This window comes from Crotalus tigris, unplaced genomic scaffold, assembly GCF_016545835.1.
Source record: "Crotalus tigris isolate CLP2741 ecotype Arizona unplaced genomic scaffold, ASM1654583v1 scf7180000024366.1712601, whole genome shotgun sequence".
NCBI lineage: Eukaryota > Metazoa > Chordata > Lepidosauria > Squamata > Viperidae > Crotalus > Crotalus tigris.
In genome coordinates this window covers 363261-389414 of record NW_024100534.1, presented here as the reverse complement: position 1 = coordinate 389414, position 26154 = coordinate 363261, and the positions used below count along the sequence as shown (strand labels likewise).

At 36.6% G+C, this 26154-nt stretch overlaps 1 long non-coding RNA gene across 1 annotated transcript in view; it reads left to right on the top strand.

The window, feature by feature from the left end:
• The first annotated feature begins 10798 nt into the window (after nt 1-10798).
• LOC120301042 overlaps nt 10799-26154 on the top strand; it is a 28247-nt gene continuing 12891 nt past the window's right edge. Inside the window, exons 1-2 of the long non-coding RNA XR_005554807.1 lie at nt 10799-13788; nt 14374-14449. This is a non-coding gene — a long non-coding RNA (uncharacterized LOC120301042). The remainder of the gene's footprint in view (nt 13789-14373; nt 14450-26154) is intronic.

Genomic DNA, 26154 nt, shown 5'->3' with positions numbered 1-26154 from the left:
TGACTACCTGACCAGAAAAAATTCTATCTGGGCTTTGGTCATGGTAATTGAGTTAGATGCCAAAGGCACATTTGGGGCCACTCTCTGGGCCCCGCCCAGAGGCCTTAGGTGGCCAATCAATGTGCACCAGAAAAGGCAAAAAAACTTCCAATGAAGGGTGCAGAGGGCCTGAGACAAGGCTTGGCGAGAAAGGATCAGGCTCAAATGGCAGTTGAACAATGTGGTCAAATTGTAATAACTGATTTGCAATGAAGAATAGTGGTGGATTGAAAATTTGGCCAATCTGCCAATGAAAATTCACTAAGGTAATGTGATGAGTCCTGCAGAGTAATGTGATGAGTCCTGCAGGGTAAGGTAATGTGATGAGACCTGCAGAGTTACTGAGTCAGGGCTCCAATGGGGCCTAGATGAATGACCGCGTAGCGTTTTTCAAAATGGCGGCCATGATGGGACCGCAAAAATGCTGTTAAATTCACGGGGCTTCAGTGGGACCTAAAGACCCTAACCCCCCAGAACACCAAAGGACTTTCCCAATAACTCAGGAAAGTCCCCAAACGAGTGAATTTTTCAATGTTTTTTTTTTTACTCCGCTGATCAGCGGCCCCAAAATGGCAGCCGCAACTTGCTCCCTGTGGGAACAGAACTGGAGGCTTCAGATATGAATATTCAGGTGCTGTGGGCAAACGCAATGGCAGCGCTAAGTGCTGCACCGAAATCGAGCTCAGAAGGAAAGCCTCCAAATGGCATGCAAAAAAAAAAGGAAAAAAATCTATCAATTTGAGTTCGTTGCCTTCGATGACAACCAAGATGGCACCCAGGGATGTTCCCGGCTGTCTGGGATGATCCGGGGGCCCCGAATTGAACTAAAAAGTTCCAAGCCTGCAGTGAGATCCTGCACGTTTTAAAGAAACAGGGGGGAGAACGAGGAATATTCCAGGCAAAACTGCCCAAAGTATTTCCCCAGAGCCCTGGGGAAAACAAGAAAGGCAAACTGCAGGAGCCTCCCCCCATCTTCCACTCCCCAATTTTGTTAATTAATGTAGCAGTGATCCCAGTGTTACTAAAATATTTTAAGGGAGGATTTCAAATTAGAATTTAGAATAAAGGGGGATTCCAAATAATATTTCGTTAATTTAGAGGAAAAAAGGAGAATTCACCAATGGATTTCTAACCTGCTATCTGTTGAGAGCCAAACCTGATACGCCTTCAAGAGCTGAGACCAAGTTAAGACTGTGTCTCCTAGCAAGAGGGGGCATGTCAAGTTTGGCTACTTGGTCTCAAGAGCAGGCAGACAGAGAAAACCCATTGGTGGATTCTCCATCTCCTGTACTGGAGAATCACTTCTCAATACAATGCATGTTGTCCTTCTGATGCATTGAAGGGCTCTGTAGGCTCCACGCAAGGTTTCCAGAGAAAATAATAGAAAATTGAGAAAGGAAGATAAAATTGCTAATCATCTTGAAATGCACAATTGGTTGAAAAGCTGAAGCAAAACACTGGTGCAGATTTTGATTACTGAATAAGTTACTTTATACATGCTGATATCTAGCCCAGATTCTTTACTGAAGATATTTTCCAGCAATACTATCTAATATCTTTAAAGAACTATACTGGAATGGCATCGGTGAGGCAAGATATGTGCCCAGAGCTTCCCCCACTTCATCACAAGATCAGACGCTGTTATCCCCTAGTGTGAACTAACAATCACCCATAAATTTATTTCCTGTAGTCTGTTTTTTTCCTGCTGCAACAAAATATGGTGATCTGCAGCCATTATGTTTTGCAGCTACAGTATAAGCTTACTGTTCCTTAACATGCTAATATAGCATTTAATTCAGTAATCTCTAAAAAGTTCCACTTTCACAATCTTCTTAAAAAACCTCAAATATCCTGGTATGTATAACAGCTAGAAAAAACAAGCAAAACATTTTTGTTAGTTGTGGTTTTTCATTTTTTTGGCAACTGCTTTGTTGAAATAATTTTGCCTATTGTTATGTCTGTTATTAAAGACTCACTTCCTTTGATATTTTACTTTTTGTATACTGCCAGGGCAAAAGTATAGGATATTCATATGATTAAAATTCTCTGCTTTGATGCTTTATGGCTCAATAAAATATCCACAGAACACATTGTCTTGTTTATTAAGTAAATATAAACAGTGCTGCCATGGTGAGCTGCAAAAGTAATTATATTGCTTAGTCAGCAGTCTAACAGTTCACTTCAGGCAATAAATCCCTATCAACAAACAATATTTTTTTAAGTGCTAAATTGGATCTCACTCGTATCTGAATGTCCCTAACTCAGTATTCTCTTGAATTAGAAGAATATTATTTTCATGAATTTTTTTCAAATTTTCATTAAGAAAAGCTACAGTGACCCGCTCCCTCTCTTGTTATGTTTAATGATATTTTTGAACTTCTCCTTTGTATCAGCAGGAACTTATTTAAATTGATTAACTGGGCAGAACATTATTTTCATGAATATAAGGCACTTGGAATTAGTCTAAAAAATAGTGACATAAAATGATACAATATTCCTCCCCTTCCCTCAGAGCATCTTTATTTATTTATGTTAAGCATTCTAATAGGGATCAGAGTAATTTTGTTATGAGATGGGCAGCAAATAAAATAATAAATAAAAAGAAAGAAAGAAAAAAGAAAGAAAGAAAGAAAGAAAGAAAGAAAGAAAGAAAGAAAGAAAAGAAAAGGGATGCAGGAGGCATATAGGGAATTGGCTGTGAAATCTATAAAAAATACACACATCATAGTATACAGTAGATTTTGTCAGAGTCTTCTGGTATCCAGACCCTTTTTCCCCCTTTGATTGCAATAATGATAGGTATTTTAATACTGTAACAATAAGCTTTTTTTCATTATAGAAAAAGTCATGCTTGTAAAATTTGTGAAGATTTCTTTGATACATGTGAATGACAACCAATTGTATTTGTAGTAATTAACACAAATTGAGATTTCTTTTTTTTTCTTTTTTGCAATAAAAATACCAGTGTTTGTAGGGAAGTTGATCACTATATTTAAAGACCATATGATGGGAGAAAGTAGAATTATTATTAATAAAACATTTTACAACTGAAAAAGCAGAGTCCTGTGTGTTTCTTAAAAAAATTAATTTAACTTACAAAAATTACATTTCTTTCACAATGTGTTCCTGTCACAAAAATCATATATATACCATCTTCTGGAGTTCATTTAATCTCATGCCTACTGCTTCAGTGACTCCATCCAGCCACCTTATTTTCTGTTGTCCCCTTCTTCTATTGCCCACAATCTTTCCAGCATTAGGCTTTTCTCCAATGAGTTCTTCCTTCTCATTAGGTGGCCAAAGTACTTGAGTTTCAACTTCAGGATCTGGCCTTCTAAAGAGCAGTCGGGATTGATCTCTTCTAGGACTGACCGGTTTGATCACCTTGCAGTCCAGGGGACTTGCAGGAGTCTTCTCCAGCACCATAGTTCAAAGGCCTCAATTCTTTTGCGTTCAGCCTTTCTTATGGTCCAACTTTCACAGCCATACATTGCAACTGGGAAAACCATGGCCTTGATTATACATACTTTTGTTGGCAGAGTGATGTCTCTGCTTTTTAGTGTGCTGTCTAGATTTGCCATAGCTTTCCTCCCCAGAAGCAAGCATCTTTTAATTTCTTGGCTGCAGTCCCGATCTGTGGTGATCTTGGAGGCCAGGAAGATAAAATCTGCACTACCTCCATTGCTTCCCCATCTATTTGCCAGGAATTGAGAGGGCCGGATGCCATGATCTTGGTTTTCTTAATGTTGAGTTTCAAGCCAACGTTTGCACTCTCCTTCTTCACCCGCATCAATAGGCTCTTTAGTTCCTCTTCACTTTCTGCCATTAGAGTGTTATCATCTTAGGTAGTTGATATTTCTCCTGGCAATCTTAATTCCAACTTTTGATTCATCTAGCCCTGCCTTTCTCATGATGTGCTCTGCATATAAGTTAAATAGGCAGGGTGACAGAATACAGCCTTGCCAGACTCCTTTCCCAATTTTGAACCAATCAGTGGTTCTGTGTTCAGTTCCCACTATTGCTTCTTGACCCGCATATAGGTTTCTCAAGAGACAAATAAGATGATCTGGTACTCCCATCTCTTTAAGAACTTGCCACAATTTGTTGTGATCCACACAATCAAAGGCTTTTGCATAGTCAATGAAGCAAAAGGAGATGTTTTTCTGGAACTCCCTAGCTTTCTCCATGATCCAGCGTATGTCGGCAATTTGATCTCTAGTCCCTCTGCCTCTTTGAAATCCTGTCTGTACTTCTGGAAGTTCTCGATCCACATACTGCTGGAATCTAGCTTGTAGGATTTTAAGCATAACTTTACTTGCATGTGAAATGAGTGCAATGGTGCAATAGTTTGAACATTCTTTGGCATTGCCTTTCTTTGGAATTGGAATGTAACCTGACCTTTTCCAATCCTGTGGCCACTGTTGAGTTTTCCAAATTTGCTGGCAAATTGAGTGTAGCACTTTTACTGCATCGTCTTTAAGATTTTGAATAGCTCAGCTGGAATACTGTCACCTCCACTAGCTTTGTTGTTGCTCAGATTTCCTAAGGCCCATTTCACTTCACATTCTAGGATGTCAGGGACAACCCCATCATGGTTATCAGGGACACTAAGCTCATTGTATAGTTCTTCTGTGTAATTTTTCCACCTCTTCTTAATCTCTTCTGTCTCTGTTAGGTACCTGCCATTTTGGTCCTTTATCATGCCTATCAAGCATGAAACTTTCCCTTCATATCTCCAATTTTTTTGAAGAGATCTCTGGTTTTCCCTATTGTTTTCTTCTATTTCTTTGCACTGTTCATTTAAGAGGGCCTTCTTATCTTTTCTAGCTATTCTCTGGAATTCTGTATTCAACTGGGTGTATCTTTCTTTCTCCCTTGCCTTTTGCTTCCCTTCTTTCCTCAGCTATTTGCAAAGCTTCCTCAGACAGCCATTTTGCTTTCTTGCATTTCTTTTTCTTTGGGATGGTTTTAGTTGATACCTCTTGTACAATGTTGCAAACCTCTGTCCATAGTTCTCCAGACACTCTGTCTATCAGATCTAATTCCTTAAATCTATTTGTCACCTCTACTGTATATTCATCAGGGATATCATTTAGTTCATACCTGAGTGGCCTAGTGTTTTTCCCTACTTTCTTCAATTTAAGCCTAAATTTTGCAACGAGAAGCTCATGATTTGAGCCATAGTCAGCTCCTGGTCTTGTTTTTACTGACTGTATAGAGCTTGGCTGCAGAGCACATCGTCAATCTGATTTCTGTGTTGGCCGTCTGGTGATATCCATCTGTAGCACCATCTCTTGGGTTGTTGGAAAAGAGTGTTTGCTATGAGCATCGTATTCTCTTGACAAAATTCTATCAGCCTGTGCCCTGCTTCATTTTGTACTCCAAAGCCAAACTTGCCTGTTATTCCAGTTATCTTTTGGCTTCCTACTTTAGCATTCCAATCCCCCATGATGATAAGGACATCATTTTTTGGTGTTGATTCTATAAGGTGCTGTAGGGATTCATAGAACTGATCAATTTCATCCTCTTCAGCACCAGTGGTTGGGGCATAGACTTGGACTACTGTGATATTGAATGGTTTGCCTTGGAGTCGCACTGAGATCATTCTGTCATTTTGGGGATTGTATCCAGTATTGCTTTTCCTACTCTTTTATTGACTATGAAGGCTACTCCATTTCTTCTGAGGGATTCTTGGTTCTTCTCTATGGAGAGAACCAGGGTGAAATTAAAAGTTGGTTGCATATCTACAGCCATTTTATTTGTGTTAAATACCAACTTGTTAGTACTGGCAATTTATTTATTTAAATTTATTAGCTACTCAACTCCAATGGACTGACTCTATAAGGGCTGCATTGTCATCATGAGAACGAGGTACAGGAAATCAATTCCAGGCATTTCTTAAACACAATGTAGAAATGAATGTGTGTGTGGCAAAAATAGGTGTTGGGAGAGGGCAGGAAGTTGTCAACCTGTCTTTAGGATATGGATAGTGAAATAGGTTTTCCTACATTCAGATATTTATGATAGAGAATGGAGGGTCCCCATAGCATCCTTGAACATTTTAGTAGCAATTTCTATATGAATGGGGAGAAAAGTAACCTTGTTCCTTTTCTTTGAGAAATCTTGATTTAATCAGTATTCCTATTTTCTAGGCTAGGCAATTTATTCAATACAGATGCAGTTTATTGAAGAGAGTAGCACCCTTAACATGATATGGATCAAATGGACATGATCTTTATATACTATACAGTTGAAATGGAAATTTTCTTTCAACCTCATCTCTGAGAATGACCCAGGAATGTCTGTACCAAATACTCTGGGCACAGAAACTGGACCATGGCCTTTCTATAGCATGAAGTCTCTTAGGAAGAAGTGATACAAGAATTTGACAAACTCAAGCTCCATAAATCTCTGCATGGTGCTTTCCCTCAAGACTTTTGAAGGAAGTAAAGTGTGAAAAAGTGGAGCTACTGTACTGACATGAGTGTGCAATTTTTCCAGAAAAATGTTGCCATTTCACCTTAGGAAATGGAAGAATCTCTCTTTTCATGAAGAAAAGACAATTTTTTTTCAGGAAGCTGTGAAACTATGAAGTTTAACCATTCTAATAATACAGCAAAGCTTGGTTTATGCATGAATAAAATGGAAGCAGATAAAATTGATTTCCTATTTTATAGAACAGAACACTATTTTATGCATGTGTGAAATCTAATTCATTGTTTATCACACATTGTGCTAAATGGACAACACTTCTTTATTATATCAATGGTTTATGTAAAAACAAGATGTAGTTGCATATTTAACTGTAGCAAAATTTATATTAGAAAAAAATTAAAAGAAAGATTGATATATACATATGAGAGTGTGTTCTCTCTATATATGTTCAATCTCTTGTTAAAATGCAAAAGTTATCAAGTAACTTTTGTTACTCTGTTTAAACAGTTTCACTTCAGCAGTAAGTATGGTGTAATAAACAGAGTGGTAGAAGACTAAATAAGTTTGTCATTCATAATACAAGAAATACATTTATTCAAGAGCAATACAAAACATCAACACATTAAATCTTGATAATTTCTTGAAAAAAATAGATAAAAGTGTAAGGTAGGAGTATTCATTCAGAAGAGTTCAAAGTAAGTAGTATGGTGTAAATAAAAACCATAATGGCATAATGGTGTTATTAGATTAATCAAACTATTATAATGCTTCAGATTAAGCTTTTGGCTTTTCTTGAAGTTGCTTATTACATAAAATGAAAGACTTGAGGGAAAAAAAATAGTACATAGTGTTAAAGTCCTAAAGCCTGCATCTTAGTTGCTGGAAAATGAAATGCAGAAGGGCAATTTTCATATTTGGAACACCTTTTAGATGCTAAATGCAATTTGTATTGAATCAAAGATTCCTAGAAAAAGAAGCTACCATGAACATTTCTCATTCTTACAATAACCACGGCTTTCTGCAGGATAAGACTGTAATTGGCTTCCAGTTTTGATTTAAGCATTAGGGACTGTGGTGAACTTTCCAGAGACTACTGCTTGGTCACTATAAGAGCCAAATATTGAAGGAGCTATTATGATTCTAAATTCTTAACACTTTTGCCTGAGACTGAAAGCTCATTTAAATATATTTCTTTCTTCTTATTTTTTGTATCCTGCCTTTTGTTTTATTGATAAGTATTTATTTCAATACTACACATTAAAAATGTTAGATCCTTGTTCTATTTTGTTCGCTTATTTTCCTTTATCAGTATGCATAAAAATACATATCTATATTCATACATATATACATGTAAATATATATCTACACACCAAAGTCATAACATGATAGAAGCTTTAATAATAAATTGATAAGATCAAAATCCTTATTATAAAACAAATAACTTGATGTATGCTGTTTATTTATAATTCATTTCTAATGTTACAGTTACAATTTAAGACAAGGTTAAATAATCATAATGCCTATAACATTAATATCCAGATTATTTAATATTGTAGAATATCATCTTATTTATTATACTAACATATTGAAATAAAACAGAATATTAAGAGTTTGTATATTATATATTGTACTGAAATAATATACCATATTGAAACTGAGAAGATGATGTAATAGTCAATATAGCTAGATTTAATGTTAAAGTTGAGCTACTTTTATAGTAGTATTTTATATGTATACATAATTTCTTCAGTCACTCAATTACTATTTTGTTTATTCTTTTTTATTATATTAGCAATGTTATATTTTTAGTTGTAAATCATATTGTCTAATTGTTATACTTACCAATAAAAAATTAAATGTTTTAAAATTGTTATATTCTGCTGAACTTGAATATAATGGAAATTGCTGACTAATATTAGAGTAACAAGAAAGTATAAAGGAGAACACATTGTTTATGTAATACAAATATCCCAATCTATTTTAGTAGATGTTCATAAGGAATGTTGAGAATGTGTCTTAGATGTTCTAATCAAGTGGCTGCTGTGGTAGCTTGCTTGTTCACAAGCTCATGACTGAGCAGCTAATCATCCATTGCCCAGAAAGACAAAAGAAAATTTGGAATATTAAAACAGGAGACCAAAACCCAGCATATCCACTAGAGATATTCTTAGTGCAAATCACACTAAGGTAAATGTTTAATTAAACCTTAAAAAAGCAGGGATCTTAGTGGTCATTAAGAGTATCTCCTGGCTTACTGTTGCCCATGGTTAATGTGGCCTACCTCGAAACTAAGAATTACACAAATATTATCAGAAAAACGAAACAAAAGAAAAACCTGACAATTTCTTAGGATCTACGGATGGCATAGGTGATTCACACAGAGCAGTAGTGTTTTTTAAACAATGTGAACAAGAAAAATAAACTTTGCTTATTAAGTGAAAAGCAAAGGCCTTTTTATTTGATTAGTGTCTTGTTTCTTTACCTTTACTGCATTTATCTTCTTTTAAAGCTTCTTTCTGTAAATTAACTTTCTACTGTGTCTTCATTGTACTTGAGTGCTGTGATTTTTTGCCTTGAAGTCCACACCTTTCTTTGCTATTGCTGTTCTAGCTAGCTCCAGTCACTTTCTCTTTATTCTCTTTATTTTGTACTTCTGTATTGTGTTCTGGACACTTCATTCATTTTTATTTGGCAGCAACCGTGTTCTCTTCCCTATCCTAATTTCAAAGCTTCTTTTCTAACCTGCAAATTCATACTGTTTTTATTTATACATTTTAATTTTAGCTTTATTTGATCCTATTTACTTCTACTCTGTAACTATTTATTTTATTATTTATTTATTTATTTATTTATTATTTAATAGCCAACTTTTATTTACAAATAACTCAAGGCAGTGAACATATCCAACATACTTTCCTCCTCCTATTCCCTATAACAAAAACTCTGTGAAGTGAATTGGGCTGAAAGAGAGTATCTGGCCCAAAATAATTCAGCTGGCTTTCATGGTTAAGGTGGGACTAGAACTCAGTGTTTGGTTTTCTAGCCCAGTGCCTTAACCACTGCTTAACTACCAGACCAAATTTAGACCAAACTTATTCTAATATGCTAGATCCACCTACCAGTCACTCTGAGGTAGTTCTTTTCCATTTCTCTTTCCATGTCATAATTGGAGGTCTTGGGTTTTAGGTGTTACTCACTACTTTTAGCACTAGCTTTATTGCAAGTTTTCTTTCACCCATGCTCTCTACTTGGTGGGAATGGTAAAGAAAGGCTGCCCCTTTTTTTCTGTCTCTTTTCTTCTCCTGCTCTGGTTGCCCTTAAAGTCTATCTCTGCTGGTTCTCAATAGCAAATCTATATCACCAAAGAGATGAGGATTTTAACCCAGTGATGCTTACCAAGGGCTTAGCTGAAGTAAAAGCTAAGGTCGTAGAAAACAGCATCTAGGGAAACTTGACCAGAGTACAGAAAGCTGTGTGCAGCAAGACTAGTAGCAGCACCTGGATACATGCAAGTCCCAAAGAAGGGTTCAGATTACCCAGAAGGGAGTAGATTACAGGTGAGTTCCAATAAAAGAAAATCTAGTAGGAAAAAACTCCTGTATATCTGAAATGACCAAAACAAAAACCTTCAGATGGGAGACAGAAATCTCAGGAGCAGAAAACACCCATCCATCTGGCTGTGAAAAGCTTGGATGCTAGACAGGTTACTGGAGATAGAAGTGATGGAATGGCTGCAGTAATTTACTTATGGGATACTGGTGAAGGAAAAACCAGCTACAGCAAAGGAATGAACAAAAGCTCCAGAGTGGAAAGGAAGAGAAGTGTGCTGACTGCCACTCCACAGAAGTTCAGAAATTGGCCCCTGTTGAGTAGAAGTCAGAAGATAAGCACTGGGGAGAAGGGGGTGGGGAAGGAGGGTAAGCACAGAGAATAGGGAAAGTTGTCATCTGCCATTGGATAATTCAGAAACAACAAGAAAGTAGAAGAAACAAGAAGTAAAGATCAGAATATTCAATGAATGTAAATAATAAAGTAGTGGCTGAAAAGAGATATCAGGTTGCCTGAGGGTAAAATAGGTAACAGATTAGTGCAGGAAGGTAGGCAGAAGCTAGAGAATCAGAGCTAAGTATTAAAAAGTAGGAATTAGTGAAGTAAAGATAAAAGAGCTGTTTTAAGAATCAAGGTAAAATGAATTTTTAAAATAAATCTAGTTGAAGTTGGTCAAGAGAAAGCTATAATAAGGAAATAGGGCATTGAAACAGTAAATTATAGAAGTTACAGATTATAGACAATAGGAAAGACTACTTAGGAAAAAAAGATTGCAACTCCCAGAAACACCAGCAAATATCTCTAAAGTCCAGATATTCAAATCTGAGCAGGAATGGAAAAAACAATCGAGTGAATTTTAGAAGCATGTAAATAGATATTCACCTATAGACCAGATACTACAGTATCACCTTGATGGAACATTACTATTGACAAATATAAATCAAGGTCTGCCAAAAGCACATCACAGGCATTCTAGAAACAGAGATCTGAAACATATTAAAGTGCCATTTTTGTATGCCACTCTTGAAGACTTTAAGACTAATGGACAGCAATGCAAGCAAAGAGGCCTCCGTAATCAAGCAGGAGGATAGATCATTTTAGGAGCCTGTGGGATATTATGGGCCTTTTATTCCCCTCTTGTCACAAGCACAAGCTCTCAAACAAAAAAATAAAAATAAAAGTGAGTGAGACAGCGGCATGATTTTGAGGAGCAATTGTATGCACTCTCTAGTACTAGAGAAACTCAATTTTAATTTATAATTTATGTATATATAGAAATCAGAGATATCTGAGGCAGTCCTCTTGTAGCCATATGAATAATATCCTTTAAAAAGTAAGCTTATTCTCAGCAGAAAGCTTTAAAATATATTCGAGGAGAAGAGACTTTGAGATCATCACAGATCATCCACCTTCAGTGTGATAGGAAAAAATAAAGTTACCTTCACAAACTATCATATAAGTATCTCACTTGCAATCTTTTAATTTGATCGTTATCTACACCTTGCTTTATTGTTGGTCACACAGTCAGCCAGATATTTAGGCTAGAATTGTCATTTTTATGAGTCCTTCTCAAGGACCTGGGATAGGCAGATAAAATTTTGATGGTGTGAAAGGAATCACTGAAGAATGTAAACTGTTTCAATAAAGCTATCTTTTGCATTGACTGATGATGATTTTGTCAGTTGCCAATAGTATTCAAGTGATTATTATTGCTATTTTAAATTTACTGGCCACGCAACTCCAGTGCACTCTGGGTGTAAGTCTTATTACAATAAACATTATATGGGGCTGCTATTAAAAATGTCTAGAAGTTCCAATTGGTGCAAAATACTGCTGCTAGATTATTCACCAGTGGAAGATACAGGTACAGTACGATATCAACACTGAAAGATTAGGCTGCTCTTGGGCACCATTCCAGATGTTGGCAATAATTTTAAAGCCCTAAACAGTTACTTAAGGACCTCCTTTTTCCTCAAATGTTTCTTCAGGCATTCAGATTTGCAGAAGAGGCACTTTGGAAGATACCCTTGCTGTCATAGCTTCGGCTGTCTAAGATACAGTAGAGGGTCTTCCCTTGTGCTGTCTTCCCTTGAGAATTACAGCAGTCATCTCAACACTCATTTTTCCTATAGAACATTAACTAAAATGCAGCTTTTTCACAAGGAGTTTAATTTCTAAGTAATGTTGCTGTTGATTTTTAACTGTATTTGAATTTTGATTTTGCATTTTATTGATTGCGTCAGTTGTGAGTATTTCAGTTGAATAGAAAGACGAGATATAAATCAAGTAAATGATTCTTGTAAGGAAAGATCAGCATATGAATAAAATAAAGGCATTCTGAGATATGCCATATGTTGTTAGAAAATTGAACTCTGGAGAATGGGAGATGCTGTATGGATAAGAACCATGGAAAGCTTAAGGACAAAGTAATAATTTATAAAGAGAGCAATACATAATGTACACTCACTTGCCTATGTATGTGCTCCACAGTGGAATTATTTAAAATTTGGTACTGAAGAAGAAATCCTGGCTCTGAGTAACTCATGCATGACCATGCTTTTTTCCAACTGCAAAGATACCAATAACCTCAAATATGGATGTCTTTATTAAAAGCTGGATCCATAAACTCACACATACATAAGACAATCTGTGGAAGATATTTTCTCCTACAGTAATCAGCAGAAGCCAGAAGCATCATTTAGTCATGTAGCTTGTGTACCAGTGATAATGTATAGCCATTCAAACTAACATGTGTCCCCCATGCATTTGTCTAATTTGCTTAGAAGGCATCCAATATATCCGGAGTTCCAAGAGAGGGAGTAAAAAAGTCAATATAGTAGCCATAACCACATGAGCCAAACTCTGACCCCCGCAAAGATTCTTGGAGTCCGTATTGGACACTACTAATTATTGAAATTTTTCAGCATTTTAAGATGGAGTTTTGAATGTCTAAATCCTAAACAAAATAGTCCCAGACTTTTCACTGACATTTATCAGAAGCAACCAAGTTTAAAAATTGATATGCCTGGTAACCATACAGGTTATTCATGCATATTGATAAAGGAAGAGATTCAAACTATTAGCTTCATATGATGGAATGTGGGAATTTTCTTAGATGCTAGTATTTGGCAGGACTGCAGATAAAATGAAAAGTATCTTGCAGGTAGAAAATACAACTAGCTTTCCCATTTATCTTTTGCTTTTTAAAACTAGTAATGAATCAGATCACAGATGCTATAAATATATGGCCAGGCAATTTTTGATTAAGCTCAATGTACCAAAGGAAAAAAAAATCCCTTGCACCAGCATTCAGGATGCTAGTAATAATCAAATACAAGAATCAAGGCAATTCATTCTCAGATATATTTTATAAATCACCATCCTGTCTTCCATCTTTGGTTTGTTTTGACTGTTAAAGGATAACTGAGAGAATAACATTCCTTAAGCTTCTATCCTTAAGCATTCCTGATAAAAGGAAGACAAATTGAGTATTATGGGAATTGTGATTTTATGGGTATGTGGGCTGGGGAGAGAGATTTTTTTTTTTTGGGAGGGAAGGGGAAAATCCACATTGCTGGCCAACTTTCAACTTTATACCTTGGCAGGCAGTATGATTGCAACCATCAGAGGAAGAACATGTATGAAAACTCGAGAAATAATTTCCCAAGCAAAATACTGTATATGCTTGAATTGAGCCACAGAGCAGGAAATGTATTCAGTACTCTTGGATTCCTCTGCTGAGAAAAATGCCTGCAGTCCCAAGAGGTACAAGACAATCTTTCCTGTGTTAATGCTAATTCATTGTGCTGTGGAACTGATCAGACATTCCACTGTTCATGTGTTTAAATGGGTAGAGAAACATACATAGGATTAAGCAGAGGGTGCCAGAAACGGGATGCATGGATCTAAATTCATAATTAAGCTTTTTTTTACAGCTGTATTATGCAGTTTAATAATTGTGTTTTATATTGTTTATAAACTATAATATAGAAACCGGTGTCTCTCAACCTTGGCAACTTTAAGATCTATAGACTTCAGCTCTTAGAATTCTGAGAATTTAAGAGATCCAACTGATTATTGTGAACAAGTCTAATGAAGGATGTAACATAACCAATCAGAGTAGAGTAGACTTTTTTTTTTTTTAACAGTTAAGCCTTTTAGTAACTAGGATTTTTTTTTCTTTAGTCTGGAATATCAAGCTGTTCCCTACGGTTGAAGGACAAAGGCTCTATTGCTATTTTAAATTTATTTATTTATCAAATTTATATGCCACCATCTCACTTTTGAATGATTCTGGTTTCCTGATTTAGAGCTCTTCTTTTTTTTAACATTATCTGTTTATACATGCAGTTATTATGGAAACAGCTGCCAAGACATCACCCTAAAGAGTCAATTGCTGGAACTTTAGATTACTGAGGATGGTAAGGTAAGATAAGCCTTCTTTATATCACAATAATGATCTTGTGTCTGGGTGAACATTTAATTTTAAGGATAAATGGATCCATTCTAGTTTTAAAAAAGCAAATGTATCTGTGTTTTTCCAATGGTGTCCTGATTTAATAACAAGACTAGATTTGTCAGGCTACTAACATGAAAAACTATGAGCTCTGTCTTTGTACATAGACACTGGTGTTTATTATATTACTTATTTAGTTTTTTTAATCCCAATTTTTTTTTATAAATTACTCAAGGTGGTGAACATACCTAATACTCCTTCCTCCTATTTTTTCCCACAACAATAATCCTACAAGATGAGATGAACTGAGAGACACTGTGACTGGCCCAAAATTACTCAGCTGGCTTTCATGTCTAAAGCAGGATTAGAACTCACAGTTTCCTAGTTTATAACTTGGTGCATTAACTAGTACATCAAACTATGTCTCTTGTATGTATCCTGACATAACATCACTAATATAGTCACAGAGTGAGGTGGGGACATTTGCAGAAATGTAAGAAATGACAAGGTGATGGCCACAACCGCATGATTGTAGTCTGTCCCAGTTTTATTATTTGACACATGTGAAAAAAGACAGGGGTTTGAACATGTTGTCACAGCCATCTTCTAGACTGTTTTGAACTCTAGTACTGACTTATAAGGGTATCCCACATGCATTTTCTCAGTGGAAGTCCAGTCACTTTACACTTCATACAAAGTTGGTCTTGAGAATGCAAAGGGTTAAGGGGCAGCTTTAAATTTCACCCTTTTAAAAATGATGGTAAACATACCTGCTTCTATTGCCCTGTTGGTTTACAGATAATCTGAGAATGGAGCATGTGAGTGTGAGTATTTATTATTATGTAGGTTGTGTCCATCTGTTATCCACCTAAGGGCACATGTGTAATAAAAAGAAATGATGAGAGGTTGAAAAGCAATTTCTTTTTAAGGTGCAAAGCCCTCATATTTCATTTAAAGTGTAAGAATTAAACACGAAGCCCTTATTGCCAGTTGGAACTCTGAAAAGAAGCGTGAAAAATAGAGTTACTGTTTGCTTTCTATTCATATCTTCAGCAAGCTGTTGTATGTTAAACTATACTGAAACGGCCAAGACTTTTTCAAAGCTATCCTTCAAATTGGCATGACTTTAAAAAAAACGAATGCATGTCCAGCTTTATTTGTGTGGGTGGTGACTATTCCATAGGGGTTATTTTTCTCTTTTTAAAATAGAGTGTTCACATGGCACTTCTCAGTTTGCCAGTTGACAAATGCCCCTGCATCAGTTTTACTCCAACCTCTGGGGTATTTTGGTTATTGTTACTTAAAAATTTTCCAGGAAATAAAGTACAATTTTATTTGTGTCTGGTATAATCTGGATTAAAAAAACACAGAAAACATTAAAGCAGAAAGATGCTGCATTTCTTTGACAAAGTCAGCAGATAAAATACAAAGACTCTGGGTAATGTGATGTAAAGAGACCAAATGAGTAAGGGGAATTTAGAAGAAGCATTCAGAACAAAAAAATAAAATAAATAATATAAAATATAAATTTTAAATTTCTGCTGTACACAATGGTTGGTATATGACTGTAAGAACATTTGGGAACAATTGTGACTTTGGTTTAATGCCCCCTAGAGGCCTTTACTGAAGCTTATTCTGTTTTATAACAGTAAAGCTGTCTATCAGTTAAAGAGCATGTTGGAAATAAGAGCATGTTTCAAAGAATTCCTAGAAATACTTCAATGAAGGATGTTGCCATAAGATCTTGAAACAGTCCATGATCAGCATAATATCCTGAAAAACCTAAACATAGAATAAACGTGCTATTTTTGTAGACATGGCAAGAAGGTAGTGAAGATAAAAATAAGCAGTGTACATGCATCTTGGTGTGTTTTAAATCTTAAAAACACAAAACAAAAGGAATTGTGCTGTCAGTAAGATTTTAAGTTACAGAAAATGACAACACTTATAGCATTTTACTAATTATCATTCTAACTCTTAGAATCTAGAGATAGCATATATTGGAATGTTGATTCTCCAGGATTTGTAATATGGCTGAGAATTAATAATGATTTCCTAAGGATAGGAAACTACTTGTTACAGAATGTGCAACTGGAGAAGGAGTTGGAGGGAATCTTGGCAAGAGCAACAAAGTTTCCCAGGAAGGAGACAATATATTCCAGAAAGAGACCCAAAATAAGAAATTATGCAATTCTGAACTTGGATGGGGAGGGAGGAAGAGGTTCTGGGTAATCAACCCGAGAATCTGTCAGGATATGTCTAGTAGGTTAGAAAATTGTAGCTTGAGTCTGATAAGATTTTGTCTATTAGGTGAATTAATCTTGTGCAAAATTGTAGAAACTTCTAGTCCAAGCTTTGGCATAAGACAAGTGATATTCAATTTTTCAGGCCGGACTAGGAATGGAATCTGGATTTGAATAAAGCATCCAAATGGAGTAGTTCATTAGTGCTGGCATCAAGAAAGTGGTCCAAGATGAACTACTGTTTACATTACAACAGCTAAAGCCAATTTATAAGACTAGGCTGCCAAACTGTTTTGCTGCCAATGTACTAATCATTTACTGTTTGTTTCTTGGGACACTTTGTATGATCAACCTCTGTGAACAGCAATTTTAAACAATGGTAGAAAATCTTTGGTTTCTTGAACATTTAGATCTACTAAATTAGCTTTGATCTACCATTCAGGCATTGTTGCTTATCATGTGGTTGACCACCCATTTGTTTTTGCTGGTATGAAAAGCAGAAACTTCAGAGTTGTTTGCAATTAGAATAACCTACAAGTAAAATAAAAATAAAATTTGGAAACTTTTTTTCTCCATACTTGTCACATCCATATCTTTTGTGTTTCTCCATGTCTTTATTCAGTAGTTTAGATTTTTTTTACTACACTTAACCTCTGTGTCTTTCGCTCCCAGCTCTCATTTTAAATATTAACAAGTATTATACTCCTGACCTAGACCATTCTGCTCATTCTGCTGATGGGGCCTCCAGAACTCTTCCTTGAAATCCTATCCTAATGATACTCATAGTAAGAAAAGATTATTCATTTCATTATCATAGCACATCTATTCAATGAATGTCTCAGCTCAGCATTTCTTAGAAGATAAAAACCAGCATCTACTATATCGCCATGGAATACTTTATATAATGGTATATAGTCACTCATAGTCAGAAATAATGATGAGTTAGTATGAAACATACATCTGAGTGTACTTTGGCATTTTTCTATATTTAGATTTAACACAGCCATACAGTGTACAGGCTGTGAAATATTTCTAATTATTAAAAATGGTGCTTTTAGCTGGATCTGAAACCGATCACTGTGGAATTGTTTTAAGATTAACCTTGTCAAATATGCTTAAATGGGTTAGGGAAATACATAGAAATAATTCAGTTATAGGCAAAATTAACTAATGCTCTTTTTCATGGTGAGCTGCTGTAACGATTTTATATAGCAGTCAAACTATTTAAATACTAATGTTGCCTTCATGCTGTAATCACCATTCCAGTCAGATGTCATTTTAGCAGCCTATAGGGAATTCAGTCCCTTAATTATTCTTCAATACACAAACCAAGCATTCTTTAATTGGTGTAAATTGAACAGCGTTCCAATGCAAACAAGAAGAGGACAAACTAATCAATGATTCCGTACATGTCTATTGGAAAGCTATTGCCACTAGATTGAGTAGCTAATCCGCAACTCCACAAGCTTCTATTGCAGAAAGATCAAACAGCTGCTAAGCTAATGCTACCTCATAGCATTTACCCTAGTGGAGACTTATGAGGCAAAACCCAGAGTGGCAATCGTTCAGGGAGAAGACTAATTAGGCATGTATTCCAGAATGGGCTTTTTCAGTCAAGCTCATTCCATATATGAAGACTAAATGTCTGTTTGGCATGTTGAAAATTATAATCCCAATGATATAGTTGAAGGCAGATGAACCTGATTGATAATAATATGAACTTGTGTTCCCCATATCTATATATTTTGTGGAGAACATTTCCTCAGTTAATGATGTATGTCATGACGGAACATCACAGAGACAATATATGTGCAATTCATTACATTGTGGTCATCTCCATCCCATTTTCCAACTGAAAGTAACTCAGGTTTCTTCTACCTTCTGGATGTTTTGGACCAACAAGAATTCCAAGCCAACATGACAAGAAAAAAGAATTCTCAAAATGGTACTGTAAATACTGAAACTTTGGAGAAGATTATGGTAGAATCTAGTTGCCTTTTGAGCACCAGCAAGCCATAGAAACACAGGCTAGGGTTTATGCAAGAATATCATCTAAATGAGATAACTGAAGGTTCCATACTGGGCCATCCATCTTTAGCTTGACTGATTCTCAACCTGGATTTTGCCTAATGGGAAACTGGATGAAATTTGTTTCCAGATTTGCAACAGCATGTCATTCCAACAGTAGACATGGTTGTAGAGAGAACAGTTGGCCCAGGGAATGAGGGTAGTGGAATCAGGTCATATGGTGAGAATGGACATAAGGGGTATCTGGAGTATGGGTGGGTCTGCTGTTGGAAATCATGAGCTCTCTATTCAGCCTGAATTTGCTAGGTCTCTAACTCTTCCTTACAGAAATAGAAGATATTGCAAGAACTCAACTGAATTAATTCGATTACATCCCTGAAAATATGAAAAGCAGCCCAGACTGTCATAATGCTCATGGCAGAACCCACTTACAACAGCAATGAATGTATGAAGTTTTGATTTCAAAAGCACTAAGTGATTCTGTTTTGAAAAAAAAGAATTAAAAACATAACTCGACTTTTCAGTGACACCTTTTTTAATAATTCATACGACAAAGAAAATATTTATTGCTCTCTTTGTCACCTCTTTCTATGAATGTATTTTCAGAACAACAGTATCATGGTCTTTAGAAAACCTATCCAGTTTTTCTTTAGGAAACCACTCATTCTTGATATGATTAAACTTATCATAAGTGAAGAGATATACCTGAGAAACACACGAACAATTCATTTTGTAAATATATTAGATTCATTCTTATTGATTTTAGCTGGCTCCTTAATTTCATTGTTAAAAGTCTGAAATGGATAGACAAAAAGTAAGGGCAAGTGTTTATCCTCACCATTGTTCCAAATATAAATAGTAATAAGTAAATGTAACACAAGGTAAGGAAAGAGCACTACAGATGCTTTGTTATCCAATATAATAGCCTTCCTTACCCTGACATCCTTTAAATATGCTTTATTTTACTTCCCATCATTCTGAGGGCATCACAGTGAAGAAGACTGCACTCTGTTGATTTCCATCTATAGATATTTCATGTTGGCTTAACTGACTGAATTCTAGTTCGGTCTAGTTTCCACTTTCTGTGGTTTTAACAGTGGAAAACCATGCCTTCTGAATGTGAAACCAAAAGTCAAAAATCTCCTTACAAAGCAGGGGTGTCAAACACGCAACGTCACATGACGTGTCACAATGTATCGAGACTTTTTTGCCATTGCTGGCAAAATGGGCATGGTTTTGTCATGATGCATCCAGCTCGCGGGCCGGAAGTTTGATACCCCTGCTATAAAGCCTTGGGTGCAAACAGAAGCTTTCCTTTCCAAACGAAAACAGCTTTGGGATGATGTTAATTAGATCAAACCATAAGAGGAAAGTGTTAGCTCTGCTTCTGGGGTCCCCATCCTGACCCTGGCCTTACACTCCCATTATCTGTTATAGAAACATTTTAAAAACTAAGCACAGTAATGACAGTAATGCAATTAATGTCACATCTAGTTTAACCCTTCCCAGGTTATTTATCTTCCCGGTGAGAAAACAGTTCATTACTCCTTATTTTGATTCTGCTCTAAGCCTTATGAAAGAAATTTGCAAAAGATTCTTGCAATAAAATCATATTCAATAGCAATAGAAAGAATGGAAATAAAAAGAGTCTATATGGTGCTATGCAGCCTGTTTAATGCCACAGTTAGGGCCCTGCACTAGAAACTGAGAGACAGCTCAGGCCCAAAGCCATCTGGGTGACTGTGAGGGTTCTTTATTTTCCAAGGACTGGATATACCACAATGTAGCAAATACTTTCCTATTGTCCCATTAACTCTACCCACTTAGGCTTGGCAGGTTGTTGTATCCACATAAGTTTTGATGGTTAGTCCTTATAATAAATAAAAGTCTTAAAACTTGTAAAGTGGCATCAAATCTTTGCATCCCTTCAAAAGTTCCTGCACTGCTTCAGTGTGGCTACTCTTCTGGTTGCTACCAAGCTACAGGTCCAGTGCTCACTAAACTCCAGGCAGCAATCACAATCCAAATGGGCTGCTTAGTGTAGCTTGTGGTTCTGGCAATTAATTGACAGTCCTCCTGTAATAATTGTATATCCCAAATGTTGCTTCCTGATTCCTACCCTATAAACCCCACTTTTAAAGATTAAGGGTCTGAGTGGAGTGAGATTGCCTATTGACATTGGCACATTCCTAAAAACACCAGTGATGGTCAATTAACTTGACACTTCAAATGCCAGCATGGATGCCTGTGAGTAAACTGAGTGGGGAATGATTGACTGACTGACTGACTGACTGACTGACTGAATGCATCTCCTTCAAGTTTCTGGGACTATAAACTTTTTATTGTCATTTGGGAGAAGGGATAAGTTTCATTCCCTCATTATGACCTTGGGTCAGTCACTCTCTCTCAGCCCTAGGAAGCAAATTCCTTCTTAAAAAAAGAAAGCTGCGGGGACTAGGCCAGACAGTTGACAGGAGTTAATACTTATTTGAAAGCACTCATATAAATAAATAAATAAGCAAGCAAGCAAGCAAGCAAGCGAGGAAGGTGTAATTATGGAAGCCTTTTGTGATCTCACCCAAAGCAAAGATATGAAACCAAGATGCTCCATTTTGCCCTGTCTCTTTGTTGCTGCTTCTTCTGGGATCTTAAATGGAAAACCAAGTACTCTTCCAAACTTCTGTGTTTTATCACATTCCAAGTAGCCTGCTTTCTGCAATTAAATTCCAACCCAGAGATGATTCATGTTGTGCCAAAGGCCCTGTTGTTGTTTGGGGAAAAGGCTGTAGTTTAATTATGTACGTAAATATCCTCAATTATGTACCAAAATATTGGTATCTACCACTAAATCAGGAACTATGGATCTACCAGGCATAACAAAAGAAATTATTCTTTTTCAATGAAAAGAAAATGCCACCTTGAACTTATAATCTTAGCTTTATGATACTGTATGTGTTCACTCTCTGTTTTTGAACTAACTGCTGATGGAATGGAAAGATGGATCAATATTATTCTGTAGGGTCAATCTTTAAGGCTGTGCTTTAAAAAAACCAAGACATTTTCCATACCTATAACACAACATTTTCTTTTTTCCTGTTTGTTTTGTTTTCTTTTTTTTTTGCATATTTTGTATGTTTTGTATTACTTTCTTTTTTGTGTCTTAAAGCAAATAAAATGAATCCAAAGAAGAACTAAGAAGTTGATGGACTTGAGAAAGTATCTTTCTCTGATGTCTCCCGCTGATCCACGTCTGGATGCTTGAACACTGCTTTGACTTAAAGAAGAAAGAAATCAGCTTTATTGCACTTTTACCATTTCTGTAGATAGCAGAGAAGGAATAAACAGAACCTTTTAAGAAAACCTTTTTTCCTCTGTTCAATTTTTACTGGCTAATGGGAAGTGAATCCCTCCCTCCCTCCCTTCCAACTCCAACCAGCATCCCACACAATGTCTTCAATTTTTATTTTTACAAAAAAAGAGAATCCATTAATTTCTTGTTTGTTCTATTTTCCAATGTGTCTATGTATATGAATAGAATAGAATAATAGAGTTGGAAGCGACCTTGGAGGTCTTGTAGTCCAACCCCCTGGTCAAGCAGGAAACCATATACCATTTCAGACAAATTGTTCTCCAATCTCTTCTTAAAAATTTCCACTGTTGGAGCATTCATTGCTTCTGGAGGAAGGTTGTTCCACTGATTAATTGTTCTAACTATCCAGAAATTTCTCCTTAGTTCTAGGTTGCCTCTCTCCTTGATTAGTTTCCATCCTCAGGTGCTTTGGAGAATAGCTTGACTCCCTCTTCTTTGTGGCAGCCCCTGAGATATTGGAACATTGCTATAATATCATCCCTAGTCCTTCTTTGCATTAAACTAGACATACCTAATTCCAGTAACCATTCCTTATATGTTTTAGCTTCCAGTCCCCTAATCATCTTTGTTGCTGTTCTCTAAACTCTTTCTAGAGTCTCAACATCTTTTTTACATCGTGGTGACCAAAATTGGGTGCAGTATTCCAAGTATGGCCTTACCAAGGCATTGTAAAGTGGTATTAACACTTCACGTGATCTTGATTCTATCTCTCTGTTAATGCAGCCTAGCACTGTGTTGTCTTTTTTGGTAGCTGCAGCACACTGCTGGCTCATATTTAAGTGATTGTCAGCTAGGAATCCAAGATCCCACTCACAGTTGAGCGAGGTATCACCTATATTGTACTTGTGCATTTGCCTAAATGTGGAACCTTACTTTTTTCACCATTAAATTTCATATTGTTAGGTAGTGCCCATTGTTCAAGTTTGTCAAGATCCTTCTGCACATCTTAAACCTTTCTTCTGGAGTGTTGACTATTCCTGTCAGCTTGACATCATCTGCAAATTTGATGAGTCCCCCACCTGTCTCCTCATCCAAATCATTGATGAAGATGTTGAAGAATACTGGGCCTAAAACAGAGCCTTGGGATACCCCACTGCATACATCCCTCCATGTAGATGCAGTTCCATTGAGGACTTCAGTTGGTCAGCCAGTTACAAATACATCTGGTGGTGATGCTGTCTAACCCACATTTTGCTATATTTTTAAATAGTAGGTTGTGGTCTACTTTATCAAATGCCTTACTGAAATACAAAAAATTATATCCACAGGATTCCTCTGGTCCACTACAGCATGCCTCTGGTTCATAGATGTTTGTTGTATGTATGTGCACACACACACACACACACACACACACACACACACACACACACTGGAATGAAATTAGTAAATTCTGTTTACAACTATGATTACTTTTACTCGATTGATTACTGACCACAGCAATGTTCATATACTGTATGTAAATGTAGGGTAAAGGAAGACAAGATCTGGGATGCAAATGTTTAGAACAGCACTCTCCAACCTCTAGCAATAACCAACAAACCCACAGCTACATTCCACTAGGAATTATCCAGAACCAAAGAATGAAAGTAACAATGTAATCTACAAAATCAACTATAACAGTTGCAACCAATTCTATGTGGGACAAACATCACATCAATTAGAAACCAGGACCATGAACACTGGGTGGCAGTCAAATGTCATGATCCCAAATCCTTAATCTCTACCCACACCAGTTCAATTGGAGCAACACAAAAATCATTGGTCACGCTACCACCAGCCATGCTCATGAGTTCATTGAAACCTGTAACTCCACAACCAATTCTATCAACCGACACATTGACCTACAACCAGCCTACGAATTTTCAGAATCCAAATCAACCTTACAGCTAACCAGAGACAGCACCAACCTCAACCAACCCATGCAAGCCCCCCAACCAGCACTTCAATTCTCAATGACCCTCACCTGTTGTAACCTCCCCAATCAGAAAAAATGTGTCTTAGAGCAAAGAGACTAAGTCTAAAACTGGGGTGCAGTTGGCACAGAGGGGGCGGTACTAAATTTCAGACTTAGTCTAATTGGAGCAGATAGATTAAGACAACCCATCCGTGGGTTCTCCATCCAATCATGCTGGAGAACACTGACATCCCTAAACTCTGCTGAAGATGTTACCTAGCCTGGTAACAAAACATTTGGAAACCAATCCATAGGCTCAGAGAATGAACCTTCAACCTCAGTTAGGGCTTTCTCTGTATGCTGCTGTCATATAATCCATCAGATTTTTTAAGCCCAGAACTGCTGGCCATACTTTCTGAGGTGGCGATAGTGTGGAACCCACCATGTACAGTGTTCAGTGGAATACAGATTTACTGCATTTGTACTTTCCATTCATGTTTCATTCAAGGATTAGCCACTGACTACTACGGCTGAATGGAAATATTTTGGTTTCCTTTACCAATGGTAATGAGACATTGTCATTTCAGGTTTTCACTGTACTACAGAGAGTGCAGATCCTAATATTTCTTTGACTGTTTCAACCAAACACCAGTTTTCTTCCTAAATTAACAGTTGCCAATTACATGTTGCATAGTAACCCAGATGTTTAGACTGGATCTGGCATATTATCCATCTATCAAGTCTTTCCCAAGAAGCAAAGATAATACCCAAAGTAATAGGCACCTTGGATACAATTCCAAAATATCTGGAGCACCACATGAACACCATTGGCATTGACAAAATTATCAGTCAATTGTAAAAGGCAGCTTTACTTGGAACAGCTTATATCCTACAACTAAACATTTAACATCATCAAACAACTACATTTGCCTATTCCAGGTCCTTGGAAGGACTTGGGTAGATAAAAATGCCAAATCCAATATAAATATCTGGCCGATTATGTGAAGAACTATAATAATAATAATAATAATAATAATAATAATAATAATAATAATAATAATAATAATAATAATAATAATAATAATAAGACTATCCCACCTCCTTTACATGGATGATCTGAAGCTGTATGGAAAAACATCATCTGAAATAGAATCGCTGCTCAACACTGTCCGTATATATAGCCAAGATATTGTAATGGAGTTTGGCTTGGACAAATGTGCCACACTTACTATCAAACAAGGAAAAATAGTGAAAACTGAAGGAATCAAGATGCCCCACGAAAATAACATTAAGAGTCTGGATGAGGAAGAGTACTACAAATACTTGGGTATCCTTCAAGCTGACAACATCAAGCACACTGAAGTCAAGAAAAAGATTAGAGGTGAATACATCAAGAGAGTGAAGAAGATCTTAAAGTCCAAACTCAATGGAGGAAATACCATAAAGGCAATCAACACCTGGGCAATCCCAGTCATTAGGTACACAGCTGGAATAGTGGACTGGACTCAAGCAGAACTAAAAGCAATGGATAGGAAGACCAGAAAAATAATGACAATGAATCATGCCCTTCATCCACGCAGTGACATTGATAGACTTTATCTACCAAGGCAAATAGGTGGGCGTGGAATGCTACAAGTACATCAGATGGTTGAAGAAGAAAAAATGGCCTTGGAAGAATATCTGAAGAACAATGATGAAGATGCACTGAAATTAGTATATCAGGAAGGCTTACTGACTACTGGAGGGACCAAACTGGCCTACAAGAAAGACCAAATGAAGAACAGAATAGAGGCATGGGAAGACAAAGCACTACATGGCCAATACATGAAAAAAATAGCTGGGAAAGCAGATAATAATAAAACCTGGCAATGGCTAAGAGCAGGAAAATTGAAGAAAGAGACCGAGGGACTAATTCTGGCTGCACAAGACCAAGCCTTAAGGACAAATGCATATAAAGTCAAAATTGAGAAGACAGCAACAGACAGTAAGTGCCGCCTATGCAAAGAAGCTGAAGAAACAGTGGACCACTTGGTAAGCTGTTGCAAGAAGATTGAACAAACTGATTACAAGCAGTGGCATGACAAAGTAGCAACAATGGTGCATTGGAAGATGTGCAAAAAATATCATTTGCCTGTAAGCA